This window comes from Anabas testudineus, chromosome 8 (assembly GCF_900324465.2).
Source record: "Anabas testudineus chromosome 8, fAnaTes1.2, whole genome shotgun sequence".
NCBI classification, from domain to species: Eukaryota; Metazoa; Chordata; class Actinopteri; order Anabantiformes; family Anabantidae; genus Anabas; species Anabas testudineus.
Window position 1 is genome coordinate 2,208,818 of NC_046617.1, and position 17,561 is coordinate 2,226,378.

General features: G+C 39.8%; 1 long non-coding RNA gene across 1 annotated transcript; it reads right to left on the minus strand.

Moving 5' to 3' along the window:
* Window positions 1-486: 486 nt before the first annotated feature.
* On the minus strand, window positions 487-4,531 carry LOC113160969. Its single transcript, XR_003298719.1, has 3 exons — window positions 3,999-4,531; window positions 2,350-2,437; window positions 487-1,122 (listed from the first exon to the last, which is right to left on the minus strand). It is a non-coding gene; the product is annotated as an uncharacterized LOC113160969 (long non-coding RNA).
* Between the last annotated feature and the right edge of the window lie 13,030 nt (window positions 4,532-17,561).

The following is a 17,561-nucleotide window of genomic DNA, read 5'->3' on the forward strand; positions in this document are numbered from 1 at the left end:
AGTTTTTTGATTACAGTCTTTTAAGGTTGGGTTCAGGCACTCACAGCACTGGCTTAAAGTTAGAAAAAATTACAATCACTTCACTTGCAGCATCTTTATTGAACAAAACCACAACATTTCTCTAACCCTAACCAAAATGCTTTTGTTGATGTAATACCACATCAGATTTAAACTTAGGTATGAGGGTTAGAGGTTTTGGATTTTCACCTGAACCACTTCTTTGCATCTAGCCTTCTGTTAATAACTGTCACAGATCATTCATTAAAACTACATTGCACTAAATGATCATAATATGATTATATTTGTAGTTCATTTGCATTGGAAGATAATTTTTATAAAACAGAGTTGCAAACTACACCTACTCTCGACTTCACATTGACATTAATGCTGCGATGCTACAGGTAGAATGAACTTTTATTCTATCGGGACACACAGTAAGGCTATGAAATCTGCATGCAGGGTACTGTGTAATGTTTATTGTAATTGTATTGATTATGATTTTACAGAGCAGTTTAGCACAAACTCTTCATAGAGTTATTTAATCTGTTTCACCTTTTGCCCAAAAACTCTACAGCTACTCTCTCTGTGCTGTGCTCTTTGTAGACTGTTTTTTATCCAGTTCACATTTTTGGCATGAAATCAAAACATCATTTTTTTTTAAATGACTGTTTTATACATGCCAAGAGTCATTTGAAAGACAAATGTAGATCCCTGTTAACTGAATTATAGTTTTAACTGTCACGCGAGTACAAAACCTCACTCATAAACTCAAGATTTTTAGGAAGGCAGCGTTGCCTTCCTCTGGTTATAATCAAACGATTAGAGTGCATGTGAGTGAATCCAGCAGCAGGAGGTCAGACTGCTGCCGTAAATCATATCTAACAAGTAAAATCCCTTCAGCAGTAGGTTTCTTCTTGGCTTAATGAATATCCAACTGTGTGACCCCGATGCAAAAAGAAAGTTTGGAAAGCTTTCAAGCTTTTTATCTCAAGCAGCGAGGTGATGACATATGATGAACTTTGTGAGGAAGCAAAGATGACTTGAGGTCAGCTGGCATGTGGGTTAAACTGAAGAATTTAATTTAGCGCTGATGTCAGGGGATGGTTTCATACACCAGGATGCCTGTGAAAAAAGAAAAAAACATAACGTCATATCTGATCACTTTCGGAAAATCGTCCATGTGCATTTGAAAGACAAAGGTGATCATCGAAAAAGAGTGAGGCAGACAGGAAGGAGGACAAAGAAGACAGACTTTCTTTGGGGCATCTTTTGTTGACCACCATTAGGTAATAAGGGGCAATAAGGCTGCCATAAAACCACATTGCAGTAATATACACTGCTGGTACAACCGCCTCCACTTCCTCCAACCACCAATAAACTAGTTGGTCAATTACCCCTGTGGTAACAAGTGAAGGTGGGAAAGAGAGACAGACAGAAGAAGAAAGAGGCGTGCAGACAAACAAGAGAGGCAGACAGGACAGATATGAAGCAGGAGACAGTGTGGCGCTGCACAAATGTTGCTGTCTCAACATGGCGCCTGCAAACCTGCAGCCCGGGAACTGGGACTCCCTCCTTCTTTTATTACTGCTCTCCCCATCTTTCTTCTCTTCCTCCATTTCCTCTCCTTGTTTGTTTCCCTCTGTCTTGTCCTGCCCCTGTCCCACTCTCCTCTTTGTATTAGCTGTTTTCTCTCCACTGCTGTCCTGTACTCCAGCGTCTTTTCTTTTCCTTCTCCCTTTCCCCTAACAAACGGGGAGCAGCTGGCTATTGGCGGCAGCAGAGGAAGCTGAGCCATGTGTTCCTGATCAAAGCTCCACATTGAAGCCTCATGGGTCGCCTCTCTCATGCGACATAATGACTCAGAGTGTCGCGTTTAGCCTGTGATCAAACGGGGTGATGGTCAGGAGGATCACGGCTCTATTGCTGACTCACTATCTTGTCACAACTTGTTGAAATTTCCAAATGCAGCATGGTTTTAAAACCTTACCCTATTGTTTGCACATGTAGTACCTCTAACAACTCATCTCAGCTTGGTGAGCTAATTATATATGTACTGTAAGATGACACTCTCCAGCATCTGTTTGAACCAGTACTCTACATCAGTCAGGAAACAGTGTGTCTATAAAGAGAAACACAGAGACTACAGGAGCCATTTGTTGTTGCTCTATCAGTGCATGTGATACTGATAATCCTGCTAGAGCCGGATGTCATGGTGAATTTGCACTACACAGATTTGTGTGATGCTTTCTAAATTGCTGTGCCCCGATCTATACTATGTGTGTAACAAATGTGTTTGTGTATTATTTCCGCCTCTCTATCTCTTTTAAGCAAACAGGAAGTGGAACTCACCAAAATTCTGAAATAGAAATCAGAAACCTCTTCCAGGAATTGTTACATCAGAAGAACCACTAACGTGTTTCCCACTGACTGAAGTAATCTAGAACACAAACACAAAGAAACACAAGTACAATTTAGAAGAATTTGCATAGTACTGCTGCCAATGCCAATGTTACCACCAGTATAACTACTAGTATCAGTACCACTGTGACTATTAATACCACTGTTGGTGTCGCTATCACAGCAGCAGCTGCAGCAGCAGCAGCAGCAGCAGCAGCAGTAGGCTACTCACGTGGGTCTGTGCACTGCAATGTCATTTCTGTTTGTTGAGTTTTCATTGATGCATTCAGCACAGAGAGTCAACACCACTGTGTTCAATGTGTTATCGATATATTTTCATTTGAAATAAGGATGCAATATAAAATTGCAATTGTAATGTTTTGTCTGGTTGTATACAGTTCAACCATCTCTGACATGCACTCTGGTTTATTTTAAGGAAAATTACAGCTGTCGATTTTGAAAGAGAGGAGACGACAACCACAAAGGCAAGCCAAAGACATAATTAGAATATGTCATAATTATGGTATTTTAGTGCATTTTAAAACAAGAAACACCTAGCATTGTTGTGAATATGACATTAGCATAGTACTACATTCTTCTTCTTCTTCTTCTTCAAAAAAAAAAAAAGAAGTTAGAAAAACATATGCAGTAATTCTAACAGATGGTGGAACTTAAAACACTTTGTTAAAACAAGGAGCAGTAGTTTGAACACTAAAGACACTGAGCTAATATCATCTGCTTTTATTTTTGTAAGTTTCAGCGACCTGAGGAGATGGAAACATTCAGTAATCAACCATGCAGACTTAAGATGAGAAAAATAATATTAGTTTGGTGTTTGGTTGAAGATTGAATCATAACTAGTTACATCCAACTATTTACATGTAATTAAATTATAAACTAACTGTAAGTCATTACAGTTACTGAGGAAATATAATTAAATTACACTTACTAATCATAATGTCTAGCATTTTAAAGGGGTTACATCTGGATAAGTTTTTTTTTATATTGTTATTTGTTATTTTTAGTGAAATAATGTATTTAGAGATAGAATGACTTTTATTTCAAATGTTGAAATCTAAATACTTACTGAATACATTTAAATATGGTAACTAGTAATCTGTAGCCTGTTGAAAAGTAACCTTCTTTTAACTGATCATTTCCTCATGTAACTGAATGATAGAACCAGGAACCACCGTTTGTGTGCGTTTTTAATATGTGCTTCAAGTGTTTCATCATTTAAAGTGGATTGTGAATTGCTTTGTGAGCTGGCTAGAATATACATGACTGAAATGCTATTTTAAATACAGTTGTAGTTTTTAAGGGGAGTATTTACAATTTTCTTAAAGAGCAAATGTGATTTCTGCCTTCAGACCTGTAATGTGAGTAGCTTTGCCCCATTTAAAACTCCAAACCACGGATAACATTTGTTGAGATTATTAAAATGTGCAGTGTCACTTCCTATTTCGAAAACCTCGACTACAACTCTGGTTCCTAAAACCTTTCAGACGTCAATGAAAAATTAATGAAGTGATGATTACAAATAGGCTTCCTACTTAACATCCTCTTTGTCATTACGCACAGAAAAAACGGCGCACACTCACCATCAGATGAAGGCAGGCAGACTGAGTCCAACATGTTTGGAAATGAAAGGAGACTGTAATGAAATGTAAACAGCTTCAGGTTTGATTATAAAAAGGAAACAGGAACGTGTTCCTCCCTCGACCATATCCAGGCTTTACTTTCTTCTGAAGCCGTCTCCTCGTCCTTTAACATCACGGAGGTCTTTAAAACACGTAGCTTCAGTCTGAATTCACCCGGATTGTATCACCCTATAGGTCGGGTGCTTCCTTTTCCATCTTCAGTTTCAAGAGTAACGTGAAAAATCATCCAGAGCCCCGGAATCAACACAGTTCATCTGTAGGGCTGTGAGCAGACAGTGACGTCCCGTCACTCTGCCCTCTAATACAGATTTATGTGGTAAATGAGTCTTTGACCAAGTGACTGATCTCATGCCAGCCAACCAGCGATGCACGTCGACAACTGTGTGGAAACCGTGCGTGTGCATCTCAACTGTGAAAGGTTTGTCTGACTACGTCCACACATTGCACGTTCAGCCTCCTCTTCGTCATCCTATGTGTCTTTTCCAACTGTACATGATCTGAAGTCCCACCAGGCCAGCAGTCGGACACAAGCTGCGGCGACGCTGCGCCGTCTCGTAGCTCCGGGTCTCGCTCCTTCATCCTCACCGTCCGGTTCTGGATCCAGATGTTTACCTGCGGGTAGTGGTGCTGTCGGCTGAGGTACGCGTCGAAGAGCCCTGGGGTCTGCTGCTTGTTCTTAAGGACAGCGCTTCTTTCTGTCGTCTATCGGACAGGGCCGCGCTCCTCTGTCGGGCCTCGTCTGGAGAGGATCGAAGGGAGACAGACAGCGGCCACAGTTTAATACTTTAAATGTCTGTTACGACAGTAGATGGAAGCGAAAGCTTTAAATAAAGAAAGAAAAACCATAAAACAATTAAGACAAATTATAATAATCCTGCAGTTCAAAACGGCCGGAAGCTGGTGACAGATTACACTGTTTTTTATGTTATTGTTTTGGTTATTGGTTTGGTATTATGGTTATTTGATTTTACCACAACATTTAAAATATTTAACAACTTGGCTTAGTTGCGTTAGAATGTATGAAACTGTCCCGTCCCCATACACTCACAGTAAAAAAAAGAAATGTGTAACAATAATAACAACAACAACAACAACAACAACAACAACAACAATAATAATAATAATAATAATAATAATAATAATAATAATAATAATAATTAGTAACATGTATTTCATTCATTGAAACTGTTTGTTCTGTTTTAATTCTGAAATCAGAATCATTATTGTTTCTCACATGCAGTCTGAAGTCCCTGCACAGCACCGACAGCATTGTTCTTGAGCATTATTTTACCGGGGAAGCCTTTCTGTGTACGAATCTACGAGTCACACTCTTTTTAAACTGACAAATTAATGCAAGAGGAAGAATTTGTATTAATTTTTCTGCGTGTAAAAATATATATAAACAATTTCAAAATAATTTCCTTTGTGTTTTAGGACGTGTGTCGTCTGTTTGAAACAGCAAAAGAACAGTGTGAAGAGGAAGCAGAGTGCGTAAACATGAACCGCTACAGACAGGGCATACATTTTAGTTTTATGCCAATTAAAGGCACCGTTTGTTAAAATGTTTTAAGATTTGGATAATTATGGATAATAGGTGTAATAAGATTACAATTGTATCTCACGGCTCACGCCGGATGTTTATGACGTCATCCATTCAGATTGTTGTGCAGATCTTACATACAGTACTGACTTGTGGCTGGGTTGTTCTTCTACTACACATCTTTTATCTGCACATCGTCCTGTCGCTTTGTCTTTCTAATAAAGCTCCCAGGCTGCAGCTTGTATTATAACTCCGTCTACGTTTTATTTTTGCATATTTTTAATTAATCCAGTCGCTTTAGACCGTTTTAACAAAGCATGTCGTGTAGTGGGTTGAATCAAAGAGAACATTTAACTCTGTAGGCAACAATATGACCAGAATGACCAGATGCACTTGTATTAAACTCTCGTAATATACTGGGTTTCCAGTTTATTTAGCCCGGACAAAAAAAAAAAACATTTCTGATCACAGTCATGGTCAAGAAGAGGGAAATGCTACAGTTAACGAAATAATGGAAAATATATTATTATTTTATATTATTCTAAGTTTCATTAAAATTTTTAAAGAATTTAATTAAACTAACTGGCACTTTAAACAGATAATTAACATGATTCCTAATAAGAATACTTTCTGACAGTCACATAATTAAAAAGTTAAACATCCAAAAGGAAAATCTGATTATTGATTTCATGTTTTTTGTAGTGTGTGTGTGTATGTGCGATGTGGGAGTGTGTGAGACCGGACACAGAGTGTGTTCATTTATTTGTCTGCACTCTACAGGCCCCAGCTCTTCCTGTCCTGCCGGGATTCAGGACACGGAAAGAGGGCAATTCAGCCCTGATAGGGTAATAAATTCATTTGCTGGAGAGGTGTGTGTGTGTGTGTGTGTGTGTGTGTGTGTGTGTGTGTGTGTGTGTGTGTGTGTGTGTGTGTGTGTGTGTGAGAGAGAGAGAGAGAGAGAGAGAGAGACTTTCTTTGTCTTTTAGAGCCTGCCATAAAACCAAATCCAGTCAGGACTGAAAGAGCAACACGTTCAGTGTGAGGTAGACAGGAAAGCATCACCTCGTCTCGCCTTTAGACGCGGCAGCTCCCCCACCCACTCACCCATGGCCACATTACTGCCCTCTGTTCATGCCTTCTCCTGCTGCTTCTTTCCTGTCCGCGCCTGCCCCCTGTTTTCTTTCTTTTCACAGTCAGCCTCCATCTGTTGTTTTGAAGCCTCCCTTTTCCTTCTCCTCTTTATGTTTTACATCTTCCTTCATTCTTCTCCCTCCTCTTCTTAGAACCTTATATTTCTTTCATGTTTCTTAGTCATACCTTGTGGCGGTCCTCGCTCTGCTCTCCCCGGAACAGACCGTGCTCCCCCGAGCTGCCTCAGTTGCCCTACCTCGGTTTCGGACTGGAACCGAATGACGTCGTGCGTCTTTATTCTTTGCCATGATCCCTTCCTGCCGTCCACCAGGGAGGATCAACACCGCACTCCTCTTCCGCGTCCTGCCGTCATCCTGAGTCTTGTCATCCGCCAGGAAGATCAGAGTCAGCGAGCTGTCCACCGGGAGAAGGTGCGCAGACGTAGAGAGAAAACTTGTGGTGCGCTTTGTGTTTGGTAACGACGCCTTGGTGGAGGGTCTGCAGGTAATCTCACCTGGCAGCAGCTGCCACTGAAATAACATGTGGCACGAATGGAGCTCGTGCTTCACTCGCACGCGCACGCTGTGAGCTGTTATTCGCCGCGTTATGGAGCAGCAGCAGGTTGCAGGGGCGCCAGTGTTTTGGCCACATTGGAGTTTCCAGGTTGTAAGGCGGATGCGGAAGGGCGGGGTATTAAAGAGGTGATGGAGACGCACCGTGTTGCGCTCTGACACTGCTGGGGAAACATTAGGTTTCCTTTAGAAAAGGAGGGGGGCATAAACTGGGTTGACATGGGGAAAGACCAAGTTTGACTGAAAGCTCTCACTGGTAGGCGGCCAATGGCGATGAGAGGTTCACGGACAGGCCACGCCCCCGACCTCTGACGACGTATTTCTTTCTTTCTCATTAATACAGGCTCCATTAAAGAGCTCTCTATCCATATTTCATTGCTGCTTTAAATGTGAACCGGGTTAGAGGCCGAGACAGAAGCGGCCTGATTCACAAGCTGCATCCAATTACAGAGCAGCAGGAATTTCCCTCCGATTAGAAGACTACCATCTTTCTCAGATAGCGGATTTAGTTTGAATGTTCCCTTTGGCATGCACAGAGAAAAGTTGAACATGTAATGTTCTTTACGGGGCTGGTGTTATGTTTCAATCAGAAGAAGGAAAAAAATATCTGTTAAGTGAGACAAGATGGAAAAAGGTTGTGACGCGTCAACAGACGCACAGAAGCATGGAAACAAGCAAAAAAGCAAAATGTTACTAGTGAACAAATGTTCGGACTAGTTCCTGTTAACAGAGCTGGAGAATATAACTTTAATCTGACGAGTGAAATGTCTCACCAATAAAAAATAACAACAATAAAAAAGAAAATAAAACATAAAGGCTGTTTCAGATGCTGCTGGATCGATGTATCAACTTGTAATAAGGTTCCAGAAAAGGAAAAGAACACATGAAGTCTTCCGTGAGGACACACATGGCGCCACAAACCACAGCAGACCGAAATGTGACGGGCCGGGTGCAGTGCACGTTTTATACCTGTAGGTGTCGCTATAGTCCCGGATACAACTTCTCAGCTACATTAAAAGCATCTTTAGAGCTATAGAGTCTTTTCTTTGGAAAGTAGTCAGATAGAGCAATTTATTTAAACATACACTCATTTGTAATAAAATAAAATATGGACTATATTTGACTATGGTACGATACAGAAGCAGACAGGAGGCGTTGCCTAAAGGTAGGAGGTAGGAGGTAGGACAGGTAGCTGGCATGTGGACCCCAGTCTCCTGCATGGAGCACTACATCATCCAGCTGTTCCATAACAGAGAGGGTATGATATGTTAGATCAATTTGATTGGAAACAAGCGCATATTTTCATCTTAATTTAGTTTAAGATCTGAGATTATCACAGCGAGGTTGGAACATTGTTGTGGCATAGCTTACAATGAAACAAGTGTGAGTTAGAATTCATTCAATCATTAATCACTTAAACTCACAATGGCATGATCAGCTTCTGATGGTGATCAACAATAATTCTCAGTATATACACAATGCATGAGGATGAGTGCAAAACCCGTTACTTAGCAAAAACGTTTTAAAAAATAGCTTAGTAGGCCTAATATGTTTTATTAACCCTTGCCTGCCCATGCATGAATTATGACCGCCTTAGTCATAGAGTTACAGATTAAAATGTACATGTGTTTAACTTTTTAAGAAAAAAACAAACAACAAACTTTTCATTTAGCAAACTAATAGAAAATAATACTGCGTGAAAGCTAAGAAATAAAAATAATAATAATGCTAATCTAATGTTTTCTCACATTTTAACATATTCTAATACGTTTCAAAAATGTTGAATCTAGCCGCTGATCGATGAACAGCAGAGTTACTGGGAAGAAATATTGTCCCTGGCTACTAACCCTAACCCTAACCCATGCATATAACATAAACAAAACAGCTTTTGAATAGCTGTCCACTGTAGTGACCACTATGCATGAAAGGGCCACAAATAGCAATAATCCCTATTATAATATGTCCCTGGAACAGAAAATGAAATATATGTGAGATGTGAGAGCACAATCAGCCTGTAGGCTACTGTGCACAACGCAGTGTCAGCATTTAACTAGAGCCACAGTGAAGTTGTTCTCTGGATCCGATTTCTATCTCTCAGTATAATTAAAACCGTAATTGATTATCACGTTAACACCAGTTCTGCATCAAACCGTGTGTTATTTGCTGTTTTTGGACGTGCAAAACTCAGCTGCATCTGCTGAGTCCCAGATGGACTCTGAGTAAAAGAAAAAGTCTGCAGGGTTTGTGGGTGAGTGCGCATATGGTGTCCAGATAGACCTTAAGGCTAATCTCGTGCCACTTTACGCGCTGATCGCTGAGATAATGAATGAAATCTGTCTGGAAACGGACACTTTTTACTGCTTCTCTGAAAAGTTAGTTCGTCAGTCAGAAGGCTAAACCAGAGCTCCCCCGCAGCCTGCGCTCAGCAGAGACTCGCCATGTTTGGACGCTGCTGGTTGGATGACAAAGGACGCATGGCGTGGTGTGTGTGAGCTGTACCCCGCGCTACTCACCGCCGTGCCTGTGACATAACGCCTACATCTCCCCTTGCCGCTGCCTGGTGTTGAGTTTGGAGTTTGAGGGGTTTTGGGCCCTGCAGTAAAACAGGAGAATGTGTGTGCGTGCGCGCGCGCGCACGTGTATGTATTGCAGAGATAGGACCCCTCTGCTTTCAAAAAAATTCCAACGATTCCCATCGCGCGCACCCCATCCTACACCCCATCCTACACCCCCGGTCAAGCTATAACCGGTTACCATGACGACTGGGCCCCAGATTGCTATAAAGTGTCTTTTTACAGCACTGAAGAGGCCCGAAACTCCTACTCTGGTCAGGAGGAATGGCGAGGAAGAAACGGAAGTAGATTGCGCTCTTTCTCTGTAATGTCTTCAAAGGTTGTTTCCAATATAACGAGTCACTGGGGCATTGAGGCTTTTTTCATTAATTCGAGCCAGCGAGCGCATTATGAGAATTAAACCATATTTATGGAGCTGAATTTGCATTTGTGCACACGGGCTGCGGTAACCTTGTGCGTCTGAAGGTCGAGGTCGGTTTGGATTAAATGCAATTTCTCTCTAAGCAGATCAATAGTGCGACCTGCCCCTGCTGCAGGGTCTGCACAGCCACAGCCATTAACCGTTGAACATTCAACGCTCTCTTTGTATCACACCTGGGGGAGAGTTTAATAAAACGAGTGAAGGACAAGAACTATTAATAATTTCTTTTTAGACTGAGCACTGACACTCCAAGAAGAGTTGGTCAAATCCCTCTACTGAAGACCCTATAAGGGTGAAAGGTAGTTTATTGAACTGAAACTTTAATAATAAAGTAAAAAAATAATAATCAGGAAATCAATAAACTTATCAGCAAGTAAAGTAACACCAGTGACGAGTTAGTGTAAAATAGAAGTGGACAGAATATATTAAAGAAAGTAAAATAACATTTACACTGTTTATTGTTGCACCACATGTTGGTGTGACGCTGCATGTTGAAATCCAGATGTCCTCTTTGTCTTCTGGACATATGGCCTGTCTGAAATAGCACAGTCACAATGGTAGGGAAGATTCTATTTTATGCCAAATATCTCTCCTCTTCAATTATTTCAACATTTTCCGAAATGTGTGTATGTATGTGTGGGGGGGTTGGAGGGGGGAGATCATCTGGATCAGTCAACACATGTGTGAAGGCATCCCCCACACAGTGAGTTCATTTGTGAGGTTTGTTGTTGATTTTCTCCAGCCTGGAGCCACATGCTGCTCTGATTCATGTTTAAGTGCAGCTGTGCAGAAGACATGAACGTGTTACTGATCTGAATCTCATTTTCTTGATAGTAGTCATCCAGTGCACAGTTCAGTTGTCCTGTGGTACACTGTAGCCTGCAGGAACATAAGGTTATACTGACTGGTAGTATGTGGTGAGGCTGACTGAATTAACCTAGCAGACCATTCTTAAATGATAAGGATTTAAGGAACCTGGTCCTTGGTGCATCATAAAAAGTCGTCATCCTTATATCCTCTGAGATAAATTGAAATTCAGTCATTCACATGGATTTTCTGATTCTCTCAGGTTGGCCACTCTAACACTATAGTCTTGCATTAAAGATTTTGTAATGCAGTCTGATCAAGGTTAAATGTGTAATTTGCTTCTGCAGTTTCCATACATGACCAGAAGATGACACTGTGGTGCAAGTAAAGAAAGAAAGCAGTATAACTTCACTATCAGTGCAATATAACTAATGCTATAGTACTACTGTGTGAGACTGCAGTATTAATCAACATTTCATATTATTATGTATAACTGTATAAGATCATGTTTCATGAGCATTTAATTAAAATCAGTAGGTAAATTAAAAATATGTCAGCGTGTTAGATTTCATTCCCTTTCTGTTCTATGATCTGGAAATTACACCATCAGCAGCTGTGTGTAAAGTCACCTATTACTGAAAAACCTGATTGACTGGTTTCATGCAGAGTCTTTTAGGCTGAAATGCATCCAGTAATTTCAATTTTAAGGTGAAAGGCTCTTTGTGTGATCTCTTCGCCATCCACCTCTAACCCAGTGTTTTATTCATTTCTGTCTCCCAGGATGCACCAGGCTCCAGGCTGCAGCTCTTTTTACAGTTGCGTATTTCACCGGCTCTTTTATTGCAACCGACAGACAATTAAAGTCTGCAGAACACACGCTCGCTGCCCGTCAGCAGGCAGCAGCTCCATAAAAAGCGGCTTTCTGTGAAAAATGAGCAGCCGTGCCATGACGGGGAAGAAGAGTAGAAGCAGATAGAAAACCCACAGTGATCAGAGTTTTATTCTGTGGCCCATAAAACCAGGGACCCTGCAGTGCCCCACCCCAAACAGGCTTCATTTGACCTTGGGATTGAGCCAAAGTGCAGCTCCTTTCTTTGCTGTGTTCTCCTGCATCACACCTGAGTTGAGACTACATGACTGACAGTGCTGGGCTTGAGCCAAACTATGTCCTGCACTTAAACAATGTCACCAGGGAAGAACATTTCCAAATAAAGCCTGAGAAGATGGCTTCCAGTCTGAGGTGAACAATGACACAATGACATTCACCCCTTTTTATCAAGTGTTAACATGCTGATCTGGAAACATGACCATCAGCAGAATCCTGCTTAGTGGGATATGCAGTAGTTGTTTCCAATTATTTCAGTCTGGCGGTGGAATAACACTGTCATCCCTAGCGTGGTTAAACTAAATAGTGCTGGACTGGAACTCATTTGTTCCTTGGTATGCTACAGTTTAGCACACCAGCATTACAGCACAGCATTGCTGTTGATAAATGTACACTATAAAATACAATTTGTTTTATCTTAACAATAGGAATCAAAGGGCTGCAAGTCTGCAGTTCATTGTACAAACACAACTAAATGTTATCTTTATGAAATATTGCAACACTGCAGATGTTAGGTAGCTGTTAGAACTTGCAGATATATGTTAATGGTCTGTTGTGCAGACCCCAGTCTTAGTTACACATATTTAATTTGTTTAATTAACATTTTTGGTAGGTGCAGTACATTTGCTCCTTGACCTGTCAGTTTTAAGAGCAACACTGCAGCTAACACAATGAACTGGCTCCTGCTAGAGCCACATTACACGTGCCAGTACACAGCTATCGGGTTAAGCTTCTTCTAGTAGTGGACACATTTTAGGTGTACAGACAGGAGGTCTAGAGGATGAAGATTAGACGGTTTGGGACGAGTTCTTACTGAATTTAGAAAGTATTTTCAGGTTTGAGTTTAGACGTAATTTGACTTGAAGTCTAATATTTCCCTTGAAAAAGATGACAGGAACTCACATTTCTTATTTAGTCTCATTTTAAAAACTTCTGAGGTGAAAACACCACATTCTTAGATCAAGTTGGGTTCAGACAGCAATGTGTGACCTGATTCATGGTCAAGTAGGTACTGAATTAATTCAATTCAACACCAACCAGCTTTATGGTTCACATTGTTTTCATTATTGTGAATTCAACCAACTGTGACCAGTATTAGAGATAAACAGTGCTTGAATGCTTCCTTTAAACTACAACAAAGAACAATTTTGAAGAGCTCACAAATAATGCATGTTGGGTGTTCGACTTACACAGTAGGTTTTTTTTTTTTTTTTTAAGAGATATATGTATATATATACACATATACATTCCTAGATAGAAATTCAAAATTTCTACATAAGTATTAGAGTGTTCATTAGAAAAAACGCTGCCTCTTAACATAATTAAACCAACCATTATGTTACCACCACAACTGGACCCTCGAAAGTTTATGAGCATAATTGTGTCATGTAATGTAAAATATAAAATCATTAGGATTAGGATAACCTGTGAGTAAGTCCTAACAGGCATCAGACTGCCGACTGTTAGGATATTTCACTCTCAAGCAAAGTGGTGGACTTTCATTGCTTCACTTTAATTCACCGACTGAAGGTAAGAGCCCTGCAGTTGTTTCCTTGAGATGCAGTTCATTATAACGGACACTAGATGGAGAGAGAGAACCACACACTGAACACTCAAGTCCTCTTTTCCCCTTGTGTCACCACTAGCCCCTTTCAGTTCATTGTAGAAATATTTTTTGGTTGATATTAATACTACTGTAGCTAAAAAATGATGTTATTAACAGAACTAATCACATGTGGATGACAAAGTCCTCTGACAAGGTAAAATATAATCAACTGTAGGAGACAGAAATAGTGCTGTTGACTGACTGGTGCCAAATGTATTCCTACATTTATTTTAGTTTCTAAAAGCCACATTTACCTGTTATTCCTGTAAGGTTTATTCCATCAGTACTTCTTACCCATTGTGTGTAGTTACTGTAGCAATGCTGTTAGTCATTGTGGTGGGATACTGACAGGTAGTTCATATTTAGTTTGTTGATGCACAAACTTGGTTGCACATACTACAGAAGCAGCTGCATATTTTTCAGTAAAGTTAAATGTTTTGTTGGCATTTAAATAAAAACTAAATAAATAGTGCATTCAGTGTCTGTGCTACTGCAATTCTATCAAATCAAATTAATGTGTTTACATAAAATATAATAACTAAGTAACATAACGTAAATCAAATGAAATGTAAAATGAGAAGAGTCACAAAAATTAAAGCACAGACAATGTAGGAGCGACATCAAACCATAATAAAAAGACGATATCAGACTCATAATATGCATTAAAAGCTAAAGAGGATAAACAGGTTTTAAGGGTTGATTTAAAACTGCTGCTCTGACATCAAGAGGTAAACTATTCCACCATAGCTAACACAGGGAAAGTACGATCACTCCAACATTAGCATTTGGCCTTACTGTTTGGGGTCACTTAGAAATGTCTTCGTTTGACAGAAAAACAAACCTTATAATTTCAAATTGATCAGAAATACAGTGTACACATTGTCAATGTTGTAAATGACTAGTGCAGCTGGAAACTGCTGTTTTTTATTTGGACATAGTGGAACAGAGGCCCATCATTAGCAAACATCAGTGGGTCCCGACGGCACTACTAGTCTACTAGTATACAAATTTAAACTACCCATAGAAAGCTTTTCTCCAATTATGTCAGTGCAGCTAAAATGTTTGACCAGTAATGTACACATTATAAAAATATATTAATAATAATAATATTAACAATAGAAATGGAAGCAGAGTAAGAAACATTAGTGTAAGTAACAAGAAAAAAGGATGGAAAGGAAATATAATATAACGTAGTGCAAAGTGGCACCATAGTACAACACAGTACAAATTCACAGAGGTGATATTAGTATTTGTAATGTGGACACTGTACATCACAAATAACATTGTAGTTTGAGGAACACAAGGTGAGCGAGGAAGCTGTTATGCAGCCTGGTGGCACAGAGAACAGTTCTCTATCTGAGCAGGTTGTGCCGTGGTGTCCTTCAGCTTTATCATAAATGGCACTGATGCTGGTTTGATGAGCATTCGTGACGTTACAAGAGCATCAGAGCCTTTAAATCCTGTGCTGTGCACACGCTATGACCAGTTGTGACCAGTTGTGACCAGTCAGCTCTGTAAAGTTTTGAAAGTTTATGGCCACGCAGAGGAAGTCGCTTTGTCTGTTGGTAGAATGAACACCAGTAACAACATCCTGCTATCTCTGTGTACTACGTGATTTAAGTGCTGTTTAGTTGTACAGATGAAAAATAAGGAAGAAAAGAAATATATAACATAAACATATAGTAGTTATTTTAGGTTTCTGTTTATTAACCATAATGTGAAAATTCACAAAGAAAAATCCTAACACAAAAACAAAATGAACCTTGAATCACATTGGTCTTTGGCTGTTTTAAAATGTTTCTTTATCATGTATAATAGCAGCATGTATAATAATAGTAATAGCAGACGTGTTAAAGCTGAAAGTTAAAAACTGAACTCATCCACTTTTATTAAATAACAGTGAAAGTGAATCTGGTCACGTTCAACTGTACAGTCATGTTCACCAGTACAACCAGCCTCAGTGTGACACAACTGACTAGTGTATTCTCAACAAAACCAACAGGACATGATGTGTTTACAGGAAGCAGTGCCAGTGTCAGTTAATTTTACAAAAATGTTAGTTAACAACAAGTTAACAAGTTGGAAGTATAATCTTTATTTGCTGCTTGTCAATTCAAAACAAATGAAAAAAAGAAACTGTTATAAATAAATTGAAAACCACAAAACTGTTTCTGATTTCAGTAGATGATCATAATTGTCTCCTTCTAATTTCTCTGAATGAGCAGCACTGTGTTTTCAAATGCTCCAGATGGATATAGAAAGAGACGCGCAGCCGTGCAAGGCTGTCGATAAACCACCCAGGTGGAAATTTTCTCTTCTTTTACACAGTTTTATGGGAGCAACAACATGGCGATCAGAGCAGGAAGTGACTGAGAGGTCAGCTGATCCTGCACCCATCTGCTTCCTATCACCATGCCGACGCTGCCCAGACTGTTGGACGTGACATAGCGTGAGTGTGACAGAGAGCTTCTCCAAATGTTACCTGCTGAACACGTCTTTATTACATATTTACAGTACATCATATAATTCCTATGACAGTCTTTTCTATTGTAAGGCCTCCTATACTATATGCAATGAGTCAACTATATAGCAGATTAGCTAGTATTGACTGAGCTAATCTGGGCTGGGTAACTATGTACAAATAATCCAAGTATATGTACACAAACTTTATACACTTGCTGTGCACGAGACCGTGGAAAGACTACAAGCTAGAGAGGTGATAAATGTGTATTAAAACTGTGCCATTGTTCAACATTAACCACCATCAAACCAAGTGCTTTCACTTTATTTGTTTTATTGTACTGTATATTGTTCTATTTTTAGGAATAGATGACCTATTCCTAAAATAAAATCTTTTCACTCACTTTAAAAAAAAGAACAACATTGCTGCCCAGCACAATGTTTCTATAAATGCTGTGTAAATCTTGATTGCCCAGATGGAAATAAATAATTAAAAACACAACAGAAGGTTAGTAGAAAAACACAAGTCAGGATGCGGTGGGCCATTTTGCACAAGTTCTTTTTAAAACTTGGGTACACTGCCGTTTAATCCATGTGATTCTAATGTTTAGCAAGTTCCTTTGGCATGTTGACATGCACCTTTGAGATGATCAGCTGTTACTGCAAAAATGCATGTATTTTTGATATATTTATTATTATCCGTGCATGTCTGGATAATGTTTGTTTCCACGCTTACAGCACACATGCTTTCTAATTTGCTATTTGGCTTTTAGTGCCCTCACCGCTGCTTTGTGTCTTTGCTTGTATGTTGCACTGTTTCTGTGCAAATGAACAAAATAAAGAAAGTATACTAATTTAGACTTGCTAAGTGATAATAAAGACCAGCTCACTGGTTTCATGACAGTAAATAATCATATCCAACATATCTCAATGAGCCAGATGGAGGTGAAAGCAGCAGCCTCAGAGTGCAACACCTCACACAAGAACATGCCTTCACCTCTCTGCTAAACAATCAAGCTACACGCTCACATTTATAAGGTCAACATCATTGTATGTGGCTGTAAAATTTCTCAGATTACTAGTGTGTTGGTTGCCAGTACATTTGCTTGTTTAACAGTGACACACTGTCTTAAACTTACCTGGCTTTGTTTGTGGACACAGAGCTCCGTTTCTCTCGCCTGCTGCATGTCGCTCCTCATAGCCTGGACCGAGTGTGTGTGTGTTTGTGTGTAGGTGTGTGTGTGTCCTAGAATGTTGTACATTCAACACTTATTAAAAGGGTTTTTTT